This window comes from Leptodactylus fuscus, chromosome 11 (assembly GCF_031893055.1).
Source record: "Leptodactylus fuscus isolate aLepFus1 chromosome 11, aLepFus1.hap2, whole genome shotgun sequence".
Taxonomy (NCBI): Eukaryota; Metazoa; Chordata; class Amphibia; order Anura; family Leptodactylidae; genus Leptodactylus; species Leptodactylus fuscus.
In genome coordinates, this window is record NC_134275.1 from 50,628,303 (window position 1) to 50,647,787 (window position 19,485).

Genomic DNA, 19,485 nt, shown 5'->3' on the forward strand with positions numbered 1-19,485 from the left:
CATGTTCTGGAGTATACTATGGATAGGTGTATACTCATGTACACATGGTCGGGTATACTGTATATAGGTGTATACGGTATATACCGGTATGTATACATGTTCGGGGGTATACGCTACAGTTATATACAGTATATGTGTATATTTGTTCATGGGTATACTTTATATATGTATACATCTTCAGGTGTATATTGTATATGTTAGTATACATGTTAAGGGGTATACTGTATATATGTATACATCTTCAGGTGTATACTGTATATGTTAGTATACATGTTAAGGGGTATACTGTATATATGTATACATCTTCAGGGGTATACTGTATACATCTTCAGGAATATACTGTATAAATGTATACATCTTCAAGGGTGTACGGTATATATGTATACATTTTCAGGGGTATACTGTATATATGTATACATCTTCAGGGGTATACTGTATATATGTATACATCTTCAGGTGTATACTGTATATATGTATACATTTTCAGGGGTATACTGTGTATGTGAGTATACATGTTCAGGGGTATACTGTATATATGTTCAGGGGTATACTGTATATATATATATATATACAGATATATATACGGATATATATATATCCGTCTTCAGGTGTATACTGTATGTGTGTGTATATATATGTTCAGGAATATATTATATGCTGTATACATGATGATATAGCAAAGACCACGTGCAATTTACCACAGATTTAGCAAGTAAACGTGAGGCGCATTAAACCTATACACCTCACCAGTATCTGCAGTACAACCCCGCGGTGTAAATACATCTTTTTGGGGTATTTTGTAGGTTTTGCCTCATGTTAGTTCAGGTTTTTACCTCAGAACACAGTATATTACAGATTTTACCTCATAACTGAGTGCTTTGTAGATTTTACCTCAGTGTATGTGGTATTTACCTCCATCTAACATAAGTTTTACCTTAGAACTCAGTTTACGGTAAGTTTTACCTCACTGTGTGGCAGATTTTACCTCAGAACCAATGTTTTGGAAGCTTTACTTCAATATATTGTGTACTACAGGTTTTACCTCAGTGTCAGGGTTCATGCGCACAGTAGAACCCAAGATGGCTGTGCGCTGAGCCTGCGCCACTCTGCGGGACACCATATGTTATATAGTAGTGGACAATATCGGTGGACGATAGGCACCAGATGATACAGGCCACGCTTTTCTTCTCCGATTTGGTGAATTGGAACCATCATGAACAACTATTGTGTCTGTGAACAAAATGGCGTCATAGTTTGTACGTGTGCACAACTCAGTGTGTGGCAGTTTTCTTTTTCACTTGGTACTGGCACTCCATGGCTTGTGGAAATAGGACATCTGAGTGTTTTGTATCTGACTGTTCCTGTGTTTAGGATGGCTGTGTGTATAGTTGTGTCACACACTGCATTCCCCCTCCTGGTTGTATAGTTGTGTTACACACTGCAATCCCCCTCCTGGTTGTATAGTTGTGTTACACACTGCATTCCCCCTCCTGGTTGTATAGAGGTGTGACACACTGCATTCTCCCTCCTGGTTGTATAGTTGTGTTACACACTGCATTCCCCCTCCTGGTTGTATAGAGGTGTGACACACTGCATTCTCCCTCCTAGTTGTATAGTTGTGTTACACACTGCATTCCCCCTCCTGGTTGTATAGAGGTGTGACACACTGCATTCCTCCTCCTGGTTGTATAGTTGTGTCACACACTGCATTCCCCCTCCTGGTTGTATAGTTGTGTGACTTACTGATGGCCTGTTCCTGTATGTGCCCAAGATTGTTGTAAGTATGCAGCTTGTTTAGTCGTGTCTTCACTACTGTGTAGCGTTATGGTGCATACTTGGCCTTCTCTGTGTGTACAGCTGTGTCACACACTGCTGCCCGACGTATACAGATCATTATTGGATCCCCCTAGTTTATATTTGTGACACGCTGCTGTATTCCAGTGTTCGATTGTGTAGTTACTTCACACACTGCTGTCTTCTTGTATAGAGTTGCCTATAGTTGTTTCACTTCTGTCTACCTGTGTAAAATTGTGTATTATTGTGTTACACACTTCTGTCTTCCTGTGTACAGCAGTTGTAACATAGGCGTCACCCTGTGTACAGTTGTGTCACACACTGCTATCCTGTGTACATTATGTATATTCCTGCCACAAATTGTTGTCCTTTTGAGTACACTTGTACCATAATGCTGTCCTCCTGTGTACAGTTGTATATAGTTGTGTTACACACTGCTGTTTTCCTATGTACAGTTGTGTCACACAGCGCTGGCCTGCTGGATATAGTTGTGTTACACACTGCTATTTTCCTTTGTATAGTTGTATCGCACAGTACAGTCTTCCTTTGTATTGTTGTGTCACACAGCTGTCCTCTTCCCTATTTGCGGTTGTGTATAGGTGTCACACACTGCTGTCCCGTGTACACTTGTGTATAGTTGTATCACACACTGCTGTCCCCCTGTGCACACTTGTGTATAGTAGTGACACACACTGCTGTCCCCTGTGTACACTGGTATATAGTTGTGTCAGACACTGCTCCCAACCTGTATACAGTTGTGTATACTTATGTCACACACTGCTATCCTCCTCCCTGTGTATAGTTGTCACACACTGCTGTCCCCTGTGTACACTTGTGTATAGTTGTATCACACACTGCTGTCCCCCTGTGTACACTTGCGTATAGTTGTTACACACACTGCTGTGTATACTTGTGTCATACACTGCTGTGTATAGTTGTGTCACACACTGCTGTTTATAGTTGTCACACACTGCTGTGTATACTTGTGTCACACACTGCCGTGTATAGTTGTGTCACACACTGCTGTATATACTTGTGTCACACATTGCTGTGTATACTTGTCACACACTGCCGTGTATACTTGTGTCACACACTGCCGTGTATAGTTGTGTCACACACTGCTGTGTATAGTTGTGTCACACACTGCTGTGTATAGTTGTGTCACACACTGCTGTGTATACTTGTGTCACACTGCTGTGTATACTTGTCACACTGCTGTGTATACTTGTGTCACACACTGCTGTCCCCTCTGTGTATAGTTGTGTCACACACCGCTGTATATACTTGTGTCACACACTGTTGTGTATACCTGTGTCACACACTGCTGTGTATACTTGTGTCACACACTGCTGTGTATAGTTGTGTCACACTGCTGTGTATAGTTGTCACACACTGCTGTGTATACTTGTGTCACACACTGATGTGTATAGTTGTGTCACACACTGCTGTGTATAGTTGTGTCACACACTGCTGTGTATACTTGTGTCACACACTGCTGTGTATACTTGTGTCACACACTGCTGTGTATAGTTGTGTCACACACTGCTGTGTATAGTTGTGTCACACACTGCTGTGTATACTTGTGTCACACACTGCTGTGTATAGTTGTGTCACACACTGCTGTGTATAGTTGTGTCACACACTGCTGTGTATAGTTGTGTCACACACTGCTGTGTATACTTGTGTCACACACTGCTGTCCTCCTCCCTGTGTCTCTGGGATGGATGTGTGCGCTGCGCTCGGTTTTTTTCTCTCCTCTCTTGCTCCCCCGGCCGCCCGTGGTGCACGCTGGGGCTGGTAGTTCCCGACCGGCCTGGCCCCCATTGGCGGTAGTGGTGGGCGGCGCGGTGCCCGGACTACACTTCCCGTCACGCCCTGCGCGGCCTGGCTCTCTGCTTTCGCTCGCTGCTGCCAGTGTCTCCGCCGAAACCTTCTTCTTCTTCTTCTTGTTTTCGTCCGGGCGCAGAACCCGCCGCGGACCCCCGGCTCACCCGCCGCCCCCGGATCCTGGATTGTGGAGTCCCAGAACAGGTGCGTCTAGCAGCGACCTCTCCCCCCTCTCCTCCTCCTCCTCCTCCCGGGTGTCCCCGACGCTCCGGACATTTAAACCCCCCATCGAGCCGCAGCTCGGCCCCCGCTCACCCCATTGCTTAGCACACTCTGTACATGGGAATAGCCCGCGGGCTGCGGAGAGCTGCCGGAGTGATGCCTGCGCCGCCCGCTCACCTCTCCGTAACAGTCGGCGCACACATCGGGTCACCGTCGGGTGTATGGATGTCCGCGGCGCCCGGGTGACGGGTCACTATGGTAACAGCCGGGCGTGCTGCAGCGGAGGGTCCCGGCTGTGCATCATCCCGCAACTCCGTGTTTACCTGCGCGGAGCCGTCCGCCGCCCGCAGCGGGTGTTGCGAGGTCACCTCTCGGATGTTGCGGGCACTTGGCAGGAGTTGGTGTCACTCCGCCATCTCACTCGTCACCTCCCGCTGCTCGGCGGGCACACTCTGTCCTCAGCGCTCGTGTGTGTGTGTGTGTGTGTGTGTGTGGGGGGGGGGGGTAAAGGATCGATTGGTGTCGCGATATTCAGCACCATCGGCACGATTCATGCACGATATCTCCGAGATGTCCTCCTGTAGACGGACATAATATGGCCACAGCTGGTGTCTGGAGCGGATCATAGCGTGCTCCGTACACCTGATGTTACCCATAATCACCCACTAATGAGGTGGGATGGCCATTGTCCGATCCTGCCAGACGACAGGGGGTCACAAATGTGAACGTGTTATCAACGGGGACACTCAATACCGTCGCGCCTGATGTAAACGGTCGCCTGTTGTCACCCTTATAACTCACATAATCCTCATACAGGTATAAAGGGTGCAACGCCATCGCTTACGTTGTACCCTCGAGGCGCCGTTACGGTAGAGATCTCCTTTAGACTAATGGAGAACTTCTTATTTAGGACACATATGACCTTTGTATACGGAAGGTCCCCCCCCACACACACCCGGTGGTTACATTACCCCCCATGTTATTGGTGAGGGGTGAACACCCACATATGGACGGGATATTTGTGATGTGTTTTGGGTTGTTATGTCAATGGAAGTATTGGGAGTGACGCTCACCGGCAGGAGGTTTCCATCAGCGCGAATGCAGTTTTATATTTTCGGACGTGTATTGGGGATTGTTATTATCTCTTGTCTATTAATGTCGCGTTCTATCCTCTATATCTGGTTATTAGAGGTGTCACCAAGCTCCCGAACCTCCTGGCGAGTCCTGATTATTCCTCCAGTTTTTGTAGCAACAACTACTTCCTGTCGATCAGGTGATTGGTCCAAATGGATTCCATTAGCCCCACCCACTTAGTTTATCTGGCCCCTCCCACTGATTCCGGCACAGTTGGAGTTTTTCCCCTCGCCCCCTCTGTTTCCGAGTTCTCAGTTTGGTTCTTGATGCTATATAGACTCTCTAATGTCAAGTGGGTGGTATAAAACAGGAATGGGCAAGGGGGTGTGACTCGGCCCTCCAATTACTACTACATAATATAAGAGCTCTGAGTCACGCCCCCTTGTCTGACATTAGAGATAATCTATCAGATACCAAAACTAACAGCACCGATTGCTCAGGATTGGTGGGGGCTTGAGAAGAGAATCCAATGGAGGGTGCCTATTAAAGGATATAAAGAGCTAGAGGTGGTATAAGGTCTTCCTTAAAGGGGAACCCTGGTAAAATGTGCTGGTTCCAGCTACTCTTTGCTCAGCAGCGCCTCAGACATGTTCAGTGCGTTGCTGGGTATTACACATTACACTGTGGATCCCTGGAATCGTTGGCGTCCTTGTACAGGACATGGCAAATCTACATTTAGAGTCCAGTTCCCATGGTCCCAATATCTGCTCACGGAGCCATTGCTGGGGTGATGGGCTCAATTCTTGTCCCGGGGTTGTATTTGGGCTACTCCCTGTGTAATGTCCATAGTAGGGTTATAGCACGGACCAATAACGGCTAGTTGTTCACCCTAAATGTAAGGGATTCTGGGTAACACCATGGCGCCCGTGTTCACAGCCCTGACAATATATTGAAGAGGGGATCTGTAACCTCAATGTGTAGATCAGAGGTCGGCAGCTATCACTTGACCTTTACCGTATCCTACCATATCCCTTCCTCAAACAGGAGACCCCAGACCCTCACCTCTGTGGATAGAATAGACATTTATGACACATATACTGAGTTTGTCATGGGTCTTGAGGTGGTCACCTGGTAGGGTGCTAGTACATGGCCAAATCTCTTTGGTTATCCCCTTCATTCTCGGGTGCTGACGTGCTTAATGTTATTGGAGGGATTATTGTGGTGTCTGTGGTCGCCCGTGTGTAGGTCATTTGGTCAGTAAGTTCCATCCTCCTCCTTACCCCTCCTGTGATGGGCACACTATGGGCATATAAAGGGTGCATAGTCGGAGGATGCAGCTTCTCCCACTGGGGGGCAATAAAGTCGTTGTGTTATAAATAGGACACGGCACTGACGGTGATGCAGGTACGACGACGATGATGATGATGCTGCGTGTACATAGGTGAGCGGAGTGATTATGTGAGTCCGCACTAGTGAGGGACTGTGTCACCGTGTGTCAGAAATGACAGGTAATTCCGCATTTGCAGCTTGTAATACGGATTACGTTCAATTCAAAGAGCGCTGTTATATCCTACATGCAAGGAGAACTTAAAGGGGACTCCCACCTCGTCTCTTACACGTCACTGGGTGATGTAGGTGGGGTGCAGCCATGGGGGCCTGCAGCGCTCCTTTCCCCCACCCCGTGCTAGAATTTCTCTTGTTAACCCTAGAGGAGATTTGCAGCCCTAACATGGATGTGAAAAATCCATCGTATCCCGCGCGTCCCTAGAGGTGATCTAGACAGAGCAGCGTTATACGGGGTATAATCGTGTTCCTTACGCGTCGTATGACTGATGGCGCCTTTAATTCTCTGCAGGTCATTGGCCAGCCTTCCTATTATACCTTTGTAGATCTGAGCTAAGGCTTTGGATACTTTGTATTATCACAATGACATTTTATTATTAATATTTTGAATTTATTTTGTATTATTTTGCTATCGTGTAACACTACAATGTGCGGTATTCTCTATAGTCTATGATGTGTTTTTTTTTTTGTTTTTTTTTACTCCATTATCCTCCATCCTATTGTAATGTATTCCCCGGGCAATGGCTCTCTGGTTATTACTCAGGGTAATCTGCATAGATGACCTCATTGATCTCACGCCGGTGCGTACGCTCCGTGCTGTGGCGTGCAGCCTCTCGGGCTGTAGTCACTCTGTGCCTGGCTTCAGGAGCAGCTCAGCTGGTTTCTGGTAACGTTGCAGCGCGCTCAGCTCGTGGGAGGACGTTGTAAACAACATAATGTGCCGTTCCAGTCCTAAATATTTTAAAGGCAGGAAAGAAAACGCGTCTCTATTGAGATTTTCTTGCTGCTCCGCAGCAGATTATAAACTTCTGACCGTGGCCTCCCTTGTATCTGTTTTTATCTGTGTGACTAATGTGGCAGCGGAGTATGGTGAGCGAGCGCGTCACGTCGATCTGATGCTGCTTCTGCTCCTCGCTCTGCCATTTATTTTCTATTGAGTTTAATTAATGCTTTAATCAACAGTCCTTATTATTTTTTTTCCGTCTCCCCGCTGCCGCTGGCCACGTTTACAATCTACCTGTCGTCTCTATAGAGCCGCTGTGCTGTGTAAGTAGGTGAAGAGTCGCACGTTTAGGTGACTTGTATTGGATCACATAGAGCGGCGGATCACTCATACAGTATAGTAATCTTATATCGGGCCAGCCTATAATACAGGGTATAGGATATACAGGATATACACCCAATCAGAGCAACAACCTAATCAATAGAAACAAAAAGAACAAAGGTCCTACTCACAAGAGTATAGAATATGGGAGCGAGGGAAGACACAAGACTAGTGAGGACACCAACCACAAGAGCTTACAATCTATAAGGAAGACACAAGGGGAGTGAGGACCCCACGCACAAGAGCTTACAATCTATAAGGGGATAGGGGAGGAACAAGAAGAATGAGGACCCCACGCACAAGAGCTTACAATCTATAAGGGGATAGGGGAGGAACAAGAAGAATGAGGACCCCACGCACAAGAGCTTACAATCTATAAGGAGATAGGTAACACACAAAAGGAGTGAACATGGTGGTTCAGTGGTTAGCACTGCAGTCTTGGAGCATGGGAGTCCTGGATTGAAATCCTACCAGGAACAACATCCACAAGGAGTTTGTATGTTTTCCCCGTGTTTGCGTCGATTTCCTCCCATACTACAAAGAAAGGCAGACCGATGGCGGGGGGAGAGGGGAAAAAAAGTACGTTGTGGTCCCTATACAAGGCTCACAATCTACATTTATAGAAAAAAAAAGAGTGAAGACCCCACTCACAAGAGCTTACAATCTATAAGGAGGTAGAGGAGACACAAGACTAGTGAGGACCCCACTCATAAGCACTCGTAATCTCTGAATAGATGGGGAGACACGAGGAGGGGGAACCCACTTACAAGAGCTTACAATCCATAAGGGGATAGGGGAGACATGAGGAGGGAGGACCCCACTCACAAGAGCTTACAATCTACAGTGCAGTGCAGAAGTTTTAGGCGGGCGACATGCTGGGAAGTAAGAATTCTTTCAGAAGAATTCTTAATAATTTTTTTTTCCATTTAAAATGAAGTGAATGAAGAAGGGAAATGTAAATCCCATCAATATTCGGTGTGACCTTTCCCCTTTGCCTTCCATCAGTTCTTGGAACTTGCAGACAGTTTTTGGTAGCAGGGAGGTTGTTCCCGCTGCCATCTTGGAGAACCAAGCACAGATCTTCTGTGGATGTTTCTTGCTCCAATCCTTCTGTCTCTTCATGTCATCTCACACAGACTGGATCATGATGAGATCATGGCTATATCTGTGGGGCCCTATATCATCACTTCCAGGACTCCTCCTCCTCCGATGGGGCGTTCATACCAAATATTGATGGGATTTAGATTTCTTAACGGATTGAGTAGACTGCAGTATTCGGGTGAGCGGTGCATTTTACATATCATAGTGGTTGTGCTTGGTATTACATTTCAGCCCCATTAACTTTAATGGGACTGAACTGCTCCTGCGCCAGGTGAATGTAACGTCAATGGCACAGGGAAGAGGCTGCAGTGCTCGGAGAGGCCTCTAGGTCGTCCTGGGTGTCAGATCCCCAGCAATCACATATCAATGACTTATCTTAAGGATAGTTCATTAGTATAGAAGTCCCAGAAACCCCGTTAAGAGCCCGTTCAGATGGCAATGCTCAGCCCATGGGATGACTGCATTTCCTGACCTGAGCCACAGTCGGTCCTCATGATGTGGCCAACACATGCGCTGTGTGAATGAGCCCTTACTAGTTCTGCAGTCATAATGGATCTGGTTACATTGGTCGTACAATGTCCGTTTGTAATCCTAGGTGTTATTTATTCCTGGTTATGTCTCAGATGTGTTTATTTATTATGTTAATAAGTAAAATAGAAGAGTAAACTCTGATTTTTGCATTTTTAGTATGCACAGCACCATTCACACCAGGTCTCATCCATCAATTCGCTCCATTGATTTCAACAGAGAAAATAATGCATGTGTCAACTGCAAGGTAAAGTCCATACAGTACGGGTACAACGTGGGTTGTCTGGACAAAAATCCATTAGCTAATCGAATGATATTTTAGGAAATCTCATCCAAATGCTGCGTCAGAAATCCACCTGGAATCCGTGAGAAAATTTAACTTGTGCTGCAGATTTAGGATCTGCGTATATTGCAGAGTTTTATCACGGATTTCACCCTTTTCAGTCCATACATGCAATCTACAACCAGATACATGACGTAGATGATGCTGCACATTGCATCACAGTTTCCTTGGCAGATCTCGGTTGCAAATTTCATCCCAAGCGGATGTGTCTGCACAAGCTTGTCAGCAGCTTATCCACATCAATGTACAGTAGCAGTAAAGTGTCCCCCATGATGGTTGGATCCTCACCAGTCAACAATTTGTCTCCTATGGGATAAATATCCATATCTATGAATTATACTTCGGGTTTTCGCAGTAGCTTTTAAGGGGATTTTACCATTAAAACCTTTTTTTGTGTGTATAAGACGTCGGAATAGCCTTTAGAAAGGCTATTTGTCTCTTAACTTTAGACATGGTCTCCGCTGCGCCGTTCCTTAGAAATACCGGTTTTTACCGGTATGCAAATGAGTTATCTCGCAGCGATGGGGGCGGGCCTCGGCGCTGAAACAGCGATGGGTCTCCAAGCGCCGCCTCCTTCTATGTCCACAGCATCATCTTCAATGTCTTCTTCCGGCGCAGGCTCGTATCCTCTAGGCCTTGGGCAGAGCAGACTGCGCAGGCACACAGGTCACGGGAAAATGTATTGTTAGCGGCCATTTTCCCGTGGCCTGTGTGCCTGCGCAGTCTGCTTTGCTAGAAGTTACGAGCCTGCGCCGGAAGAAGACATTGAAGATGACGCCGAGGACGAAGAAGGAGGTGGCGCTGGAGACACTTCTCTAACAACGGTGGGGACGGCCCCATCGCTGTTTGAGCGCTGGGGCCCGCCCCCATCATTGCGATAGAACTCATTTGCATACCGGTAAAAAACGGTATTTCTAAGGAATGGCGCAGCGGAGACCACGTCTAAAGGTAAGAGATGAATAGCCTTCCTAAAGGCTATTCCTACGTCTTATCCACATGACTGGATGCCGGTGGAGTGCATCCGTTTTTTTGTCTCAGATTGTGAGGCGGCCTCCGCGTCAAAATCCAGTCCAAAATTCCCTGTGTGAATGCACCCCTAGGGTCCATTCACACGGAGGAAAATGGTGAGGAATTTCAGCGCTGAAAAAAAAGCCTCCCATTGACTTCAATGGGTCCTTTATCTGCTAGAGTTCTATTGGGAGGCCTTTAAGGTGTGAATTCCATCTCGAAACCTACCTCATTTTGGGCAGAATTCAGGAAAATCCAGCAGTGGTAAGTCATCAGGGGACCGTCCCATGGAGACTTACCCTAAGGGTAAGTTCACATGAGGTTTTTTGGCGCGGAATCCGCCTCAAAATCCTCTGCCAAAACCATCTCTCATTGACTTCAATGGGATTTGCCCTAGTAGCGGAAAAAAGAAGCGACATGACCATTCTTGCCGCAGATTCCGCAGCTGAATCCGCCGTGGTGCGACACTCCCCTCCCGACTAGGCTCATTCATTTGGGCCTAATCCAGAGCGGAGTGCCATGACTGGATGCCGGTGGAGTGCATCCGTTTTTTTTGTCTCAGATTGTGAGGCGGCCTCCGCGTCAAAATCCAGTCCAAAATTCCCTGTGTGAATGCACCCCTAGGGTCCATTCACACGGAGGAAAATGGTGAGGAATTTCAGCGCTGAAAAAAAAGCCTCCCATTGACTTCAATGGGTCCTTTATCTGCTAAAGTTCTATTGGGAGGCCTTTTTTGGAGGCCGACTTTGAGGCGAATTCCTGACCAAATTCCTTGCCAAAAAACTCTGTTTGAACTCAGGCTAAGGCCCCATTGGCTGTATCCACAGCACTAAAGCGCTGCGGGAAGAACCGCGGCGTGATCGCATTTCGGTTCTTTCCGCAGCGCTTTTAAGAGAAAGTTCAGAGTTTTCATCCGCAGATTTTCTCTTACCATTATATCTACGGGAAAGCCGCCGCCGTTTCCATAGATATAATCCATATGCTGCGATTTGCAAAGCCACAATGGCTTTGCAAATCGCAGCGTGTCCGCGCTGCAATCTTTTCCGCAAAGTGGGCTTGGGATTAGCATGAATCGCATCCACTCTGCCTGCACTGTACAATGCCGCGATTGTTCCCGCAGCGTCTCCGCTGCGGGCAAATTGCGGCATTTCCGGTCTGAAGGGGAAGTTCACACATGATTTTGGAGCTGATTTCGAGATGGATTCTGCCTCAAAATCTGCTCCAAATTCCAGACTGAATCTGCCTCGATCTTACTGCTTATTTCATGGCTAATTCAGCCACAGAACCCGCGGGGTGAGACTATTGCTGACTGACTCCATTGTCATGGGGCTGCTCAGCACCCACAGCAGAAAGACGAACATCTGCTCCACAGGGCCGGAACGTGGAGAGGAATTAGAGACCCAAGACCGCCTCCGATTCCTCTTCACTCTCTGCTGTGTGAACAGCCCTATGACATGATGTCACACACTGCAGATTTGTTGAGTCTGAAAGTCATGGGTCTATTCTCTAGTATGCACATGCATGTGAATGGGACAGTCTCACATTTCTGCAACAAATCTGCCCTGTGTGAATATAAGAATCCCATACTTCTGGCCCCATATTGTGAAGGTCCTCTCTACAGTATGACTCCATTACTATTGCATTATGGCTACAAACATCTTTGTGGTGCGGGGCTGTGTGCATGAGGCCTTAAACTCCAGATTTTCTCCATTATAACCAATGGAGACGATGCATGGTAACATCTCACATAAAATATTGCCAGTCACATCTGGCCGCTGCAGTAAAGCACAAAATGCAGCAAAACCATGAAAGTGCGACACTTCATTCCCAGCCGACATGTCCGCCATGTCGGTACAATTAACGCTACCTGCCAGGATTGTAGGAAAAAATCGTGTGTAATCGCAGATTAACCCTGTCCATTCAGGGCGCCGGCCTTGGCTTCTCCCGCTAAGCACTATGACCCAGTGACCTCTGGACATAAAACTGGAGGCTCCGTCCCATCCTCCCGGGCAGCCTGAAGAATAGAAGGGGAAGGAGCGAGGATGGGGAGCAGTGAGGGAAACTCCAAAGAGCTGCGCGCAAGATTTCATTGCCAGTTATTGGTGTCATGATACAGTATAGGGGGGCGCTATGTAGATCATAATATACAGGATGATATGAGGGGAGGTTTTTAAGAGAGCTTGTGTGAAATAACACAAGAATTTGATCCTTGTGGTCAGGAAGCCTAGACTGTGTAAGGTCAGTGCTTGAACTTCTCAGCACCCCCGGGGGCACCGCAGCAATGGCCGAGGTTTTATTTCTGTGTAGTGAGGAACAGCTGGAATATTCCCAAGTACTGAAACATTGTGTGTGTGGCTACAGTGGGGTCCACGGTTGTTCTCTCTGATCCTTGCCTTTATTTTTTTCATCTTTACATAGAAGAAGCGGTATTTTATCCAATATGTAAATGTAGACTAATCGTATAATATCAATCCCATAATGCATATCTTCTGTAGAAAGGGCTCAGCCACTTACACAAGTCACAAAGTGCTGGATTATTGCTTTATTTACGCCACTAATAATAATAAAAATAATAATAATACAAGTCTATCTATCTATCTATCTATCTATCTATCTATCTATCTATCTATCTATCTATCTCCTATCTATCTATCTATCTATCTATCTATCTATCTATCTCTATCTATCTATTTATCTATCTCCTATCTATTTATTTATTTATTTATCATCTATCTATCTCCTATCTATCTATCTATCTATCTCCTATCTATCTATCTATCTATCTATCTATCTATCTATCTATCTGTTTTATATCTATTTTCCATCAGTCTTCTTCATATCTATCCATCTATCTACGTCTCTTTTATAGCTATTTCATATCTGTCTCCTATATTTATATATTTGTCTGTCTCTGTATCTGATAACTCTCTCTAGCTCTACCTACCTCACGTTTTTCTATTTGTCTCGCCATGGCCTTTTTAAGGGGAAATAAAACTTAAGCGGCCATTACCATCCACCTGTTCCTGTACGCAGGGACAACACAGATGCCATTTTATAAAGGATACAGTGGCCATAACAGGTTTGTTTATGGAGATGCTGTTCTTGCACTTCCTAATGCAGTCGTCTTACCGTCACTATAACGCCATTGTGTGCCGACCACAGTTGCCTCCTTTAGTTTTGCGTCCTGGACTGCTTGGTCTCGGAGTGCTCCGATAGCAGGGTAGTCGGTGACTCAGCTGTGACTACAGAGGAATTTGGCCTGTAGCAGTACACGGCACCTTTACTAGGAACCTCTGTGCAAGGAATAATAGGGGAGGGGGCTGTGGGGTCGATCCAGTGACCTTCCCACCCCATGTCCTAATAGTGCAGATGGAAATGGATTGTTGATCTGGGACTGGCCCTTTAAGAGTGATGGCCTCAGGTTTCAGGGCTTGATATATTGTAAGCTGCGTTCACTGCCCTATTTCTAATGTTTCCAAGATTCTCCTCAAGGCTCCTTGTTCACAAATAAGACCACGTTGTCTTTGACGTCTCTGGAGTGACAGGAGTAATGCCCCCTTGTCATGGACTGGAGGCAGCTGGAGATGTCAGGAGGTGACTGGGAACGTCGTCTGTGAGGGCTCTGGCCGTCCATTTCTGTTGTGGATATTGATTCATGGTGCGGCGTACAGCTTGTAATCTGGTCTTATCGTAGCACTGCGTTCATTTCACGTTTTCTGCTATCAGAATCTTACGGAGACCCCCTCCTCAGATGATAAAGTAACCTTTCAAGTAATTATACGTCCTTGAGTCATCTGTACTGTCAAGGGCTGAGGCATCCTCTGCTGCTACCCACCTTTTCTAGACTACTGAATGGAAGATCAGCCTAGTGATAGTATGTTGTGATAGATTGTCCTTGTTCGGGAAGATGTCTGCTACGACGCCTGTGTGTGAGCACTTACAACATACTGGTCATAAGACCGTCACCCAGCTTTCTCAGAATCATTACTGCTAAACAGCTGAGGATGACTAAAGGACTTTATTTGAAGGGGCTTTCCAGAACTTGTATATTGATCACCTTTGCTTAGGATAGGCCATTGTCATGTGATTAGTGAGGTTCTTACACCCATGAGCCCCATAGATCAGCTGATTGAAGAGGCTGCAATGTTGGGGTGAGCACTGTGACCTCATACCGGTCACCATACGGTGCACATAGAAGGGCTGTGCTTGGTATTCCAGGTCAAACCCATTCACATGAATGGGACTGAGCTGCTGTTGTACCATGTGAGTGTGACATTGACTGAAGGAAGAAGCTCATGAATGATCAAACTGCTGATAATCGGGGTCCAGAGTGTCAGAATAAGAATAGAAATAGAATATAAAAGCCAGTGGATTGGTCTTGACAGTGATTTGGTGCAGGCCCTTTATAGCAATTTTGTACATACGAACTCCTAGTGCTCTGGTTTTCCCATATTTTATTGAAGGAGGTTTAGGACGGGCTTCCAGGATAAACTAGTTCTCATCTCGGACCTTTCTTACACACTATACACTTGTTTAGTTTTTTTGGTTGTGGAAACTTTTATAAAGTTTACACTTTGTACATACATTACTTAGCTTGTACTGATGCCAAGGTATTGAATTCACTATACTCAGGGCTTGAGAGCTGGTTGGTTCAGATCTCGGCGCTTCCATCAGGACCCCCATTCTTCTTACTGCTCCGTCAGGACCCCCATTCTTCTTACTGCTCCGTCAGGACCCCCATTCTTCTTACTGCTCTGTCAGGACCCCCATTCTTCTTACTGCTCCATCAGGACCCCCATTCTTCTTACTGCTCCATCAGGACCCCCATTCTTCTTACTGCTCCATCAGGACCCCCATTTTTCCTACTGCTCCATCAGCACCCCCATTTTTGTTACTGCTCCATCAGGACCCCCAATTTTTCCTACTGTTTAATAAGGACCCCCATTTTTCCTACTGCTCCTTCAGGACCGCCATTCTTCTTACTGCTCTGTCACGACCCCCATTTTTCCTACTGCTCTGTCAGGACGCCCATTTTTCCTACTACTCCATCAGGACCCCCATTCTTCTTACTGCTCCATCAGGACCCCCATTCTCCAGATCAGTCTGACAACTGTTGGTCATGAAGCGATCCCCTTTCCTATTAATTTGTACATCCCCTTTATGTCCCATAACCATTGCTGTTATTGGTTTGATGGGAAGAAAGCATCAGACAGACTGCCTTTAAATAGCCTTGTAAAAATAGGTTGTCGAGTTTGTAAGAGTGGTAGCGGCTAAATCCTAGAGCCTTCTGACTTCATGTAAGTGGGAAACCCCTGTGCTTTAATCAAACCAGACAGGAGGGGTTGGATTTAGGAGAGGTATATTTACTTATTATGCCCTGGACCGAAGCAGACGGCGTACTAGCCGTGATGGGCTAACGGGTGGAGCCCACCAAGCCACAAAGCTAAAAGGCCTAGAGCCGAGGCAAGTCCACCTACTGGGTCCACATCATGGGGAGCTACAACCCCTCCAGAGTACCAGGCACCTCGATGACCTTTGCCTGTTGTTAATGGACAACCCCTTAAATAGGTTTTCTGGGACATCCATATTGATGACCAGTTCTTAGGATAGGTCATCAATATGGGATTGTTGGGGTCTGACAACCAGGACCCTAATATTTTAACTGGTTGAAAAGAGGCCACACCATTCGGGTGAGCCCTGCGGCCTCTTCGCTGGATATCAAACACTGCACCACACATTTTATAGGGGCTGTGCTTGGTATTGCGGCTCAATCTAATTTACTTGAATGGGACTGATCTGTTGCTATACCATGAGACTGATGAACGTGACATCATCACGGATCAGCAGTGATGAGGTCACATTGCACTAACCCCTTTTCCAGATGTAAAGCTAAGGGTAAAGGTCACAGCCAAGCTGGAATGAACAATAAGTGTTTCACACCATAAAAATGTCAGCGATACGCCGTGCATCCTAGGCCAGCAATATTCATTAATATCAGATGGAGACTCACTAAGCCTCCTGATGATCGGCCAGCCTCTCCCTCTGGTGTTTGTACGTAGTAGGTCCTCCGTATAAGATGCCATTTTCCTTGTAAACTCCTTGAGAGCTTAACTGTGTCTACCCTGACATTGTATGGTACGGACGGCCATGTGACTCGCGATAACGTCGGGGTCTTGGAGGAATACATGGACTGCAAAGGTTTGTCTCTTTTATTTGCTTGCTAATGATGAAATCTGCTTTCAGTTTGTGAGCCAGGGCGGGCGTCGGGCAGAGCGTTGTGTGTGTGTGAGATAGGCAGAGCGGCGGGAGAGGAGGTGACAGAAGGGGAAGCCGTACTCGTACAGCAGGCACATTGTGTGTCGTGCAGGGCACGGCTCTCACGGGATCCACTAGTCACTCGTAGCACTCATCGGCTCATTGGAGCTCTTGGTGTATTGAACCGTTCCCTGGAGCGTGACCCATTGACTCTAGAGAGACGGCGAGGTTCAAGGTGCGCTGTAAGGGGAACCGTGCAGACGCCGATCCCCCTGCTGGGTTTTTTTTTCCCCTCACTCGGTCGCTTGTTTTAATTCTCCAGTAATAAGGATTATTTCTTCTTGCTAGTGACTTATTGTTTTCAAGATCTCCGCTTGCCATCATTGAATGGGAATGTTCACAGACACTCCAAGTGACAGGCCTAATGCTTTTCATTGGTTTGTTACAATTGTATTCGGTATAGACAATTCTTTGCATGTTAGGCCTTGTGCACGCTGGTTGTGCACCACATTTTACGCTTGCACAGTTCTAGCATGTATGTTTAACTTCTCTATAGCTGACCGCTCACAGGATAGTGTGTCCTTGTTCTTGTATATCTCAGGGCTGTGGAGTCGGTAGGCCAGAGCACCAACTCTAACTCCTCCAACCGCTGGACACCCAGAACCTGCACAGATCAGCCGGCTGAAGTGGTGCAGTCTCTCAGCCTCATTTACATGAATAGGACTGAGCTGACTGAAGTGGCGCAGTCTCTTTGATGAATACTAAGCACATTGCTTTCCATATTGTAGTGGCTGTGCTTGGTATTTCAGCTCAGCCTCATTTACATGAATAGGACTGAGCTGTGGCTGTACCAAGTCATGTGACGTCATTGGCACGAGGAGGTGCCATGTCCTCCTCACCCTGCCGATGGGTCTCAGATGTCGGACAACGACCGATTACATAATGACACAGGATGCAATTCTCAGAAAAATATAAATGTATCCGGATAGCGCCATCCGCCATCATGAGCTCCGGTACTGTGACCGGTAGTGGCGGACCCCCTTCCATAACATTATGCTGGATGGACATATGGAAAGGCGCTGACCCAACAAAATAGCAAACAAAAGTTAACACTTTATGCAACAAAACAGTAGCTATGACTGTGCCGTACATTCTGCCGGCAGCTGCAGATAGGACGGTTTCTGTAGGGCAGCCATGACTGTCACTCAGGGCTAAGTTCACCCTTGCACTGAACACCTCATGGCACGTGAGATACTCGGCGCGCTTACTAATAGATGTAAGCCAGGCTGTAACCGCGGGCGGCTCGCAGGGTAGCGGCGCTGAATACAAATCACTGGGGCCGCCCTCCTTTATTATTGGGAGGCGAGCTGATAATAACGTAAGATTAGTTTTATTACGCCTTTCCCTATTAAAATCCTAATAAACCCGGGCTTCTTCTAGCCATGGATTTCATCACAGACCCTTACCATTACACTTGTAGTGCCAGTGCTGATCTCGATGACGTCCTAATAACACACATAGCAAGGGGAACATGAGGCACCCTCGTAAAGGGGTTTCTAAGACGTATATAGTATAGAACTATCCTTAGGATAGGTCATCAATATGTATTTGGTGGGGATCTGACACTCCAGACACCTGCCAATCAGCTGCTTAAGAAGCCATCAATGACATGGTACAACCACAGCTCAGTCCCATTTGAGTGAATGGGGCTGAGGTGCAATACCAAAATCAGCCACTATAATACGTATGGCGCTGTTCTTGGTCATCAGTGAAGATGAGCTGAACTCTGCAACCTTTTCAACCAGTTTATCGGTGGTGGTGCTGGGTGTCGGAGCGCATCCATATAGATGTCACGGTGAACCCTTTTGAATTCCAGTTTCACATAAGCATAATCTAGGCGTATCTTGGTGCCTAAATCCAGGTCTGACCACCCAAGGGGATGACACGAGGACGTGCAATCCTGTTAGTTCAGGTTGTCAGGCCTGCACATGGCTGGGATTTCCGGCCATAATATTCATGGAGAAATCTCCACCCTTACAAAGCTTGTGCGAATTTGTCCTACAGTAGTATTTTTTGTAGTTCACCAGAAAACTCCCGCACCCACAGGAAAATCTCTGAGCGTACCTGTGTTATTGTCAGAGCAGGCCGATGGTGTGTGGACTGTCACCCAGGGTCAGTGACAGTCACTGTGGAGCAGGGGTCACGTTCCCTCCTGCTGGGTGTGACACTGACATTCACTGCTTACTCTGCAGCTGTACCGAAAGTGTTGAGTGAGGGGGAGCCTCCAGCGGGGGGTGGGGTGGGGGGGGGGGTGCTATTCACTAAGGGGCCCCCTCCAGGCCTTAGAACGTTCCCCATCCACAGTGTTCACTAGCAGCACAATGCTCCATCATGTCAGGGGACTGAACAGTATCGATCCAATACATTAACAGATATTATAGGATTCCTACGTAACACACATCGCCCACTCACAGGTTCCTGTTTCAGTAGTCCCCTATATGTGCCCTGTATGTGCCCTATATGTGGAATTGCTTACTTATGGTAATCATAAGCTCCTTATTTTTCCCCTATAATTTCATACACTGCTGTATTACCTCTCCTTAGGTCATATCAGGTTGTTTATCTTGATGTTGCTTTGTCTGTGAATGTAATTCTAGGATGACGG

General features: G+C 46.7%; 1 protein-coding gene across 2 annotated transcripts in view; it reads left to right on the forward strand.

The window, feature by feature from the left end:
* The first annotated feature begins 3,689 nt into the window (after window positions 1–3,689).
* The window catches only part of BCORL1 (BCL6 corepressor like 1), a 49,800-nt gene continuing 34,004 nt past the window's right edge, over window positions 3,690–19,485 (forward strand). Inside the window, exon 1 of one of the 2 annotated variants that reach the window (XM_075260106.1) lies at window positions 3,690–3,825. The gene's annotated coding sequence lies outside the window, so the exon portion shown is untranslated. The remainder of the gene's footprint in view (window positions 3,826–19,485) is intronic. The other variant, XM_075260105.1, reaches the window with a different exon arrangement.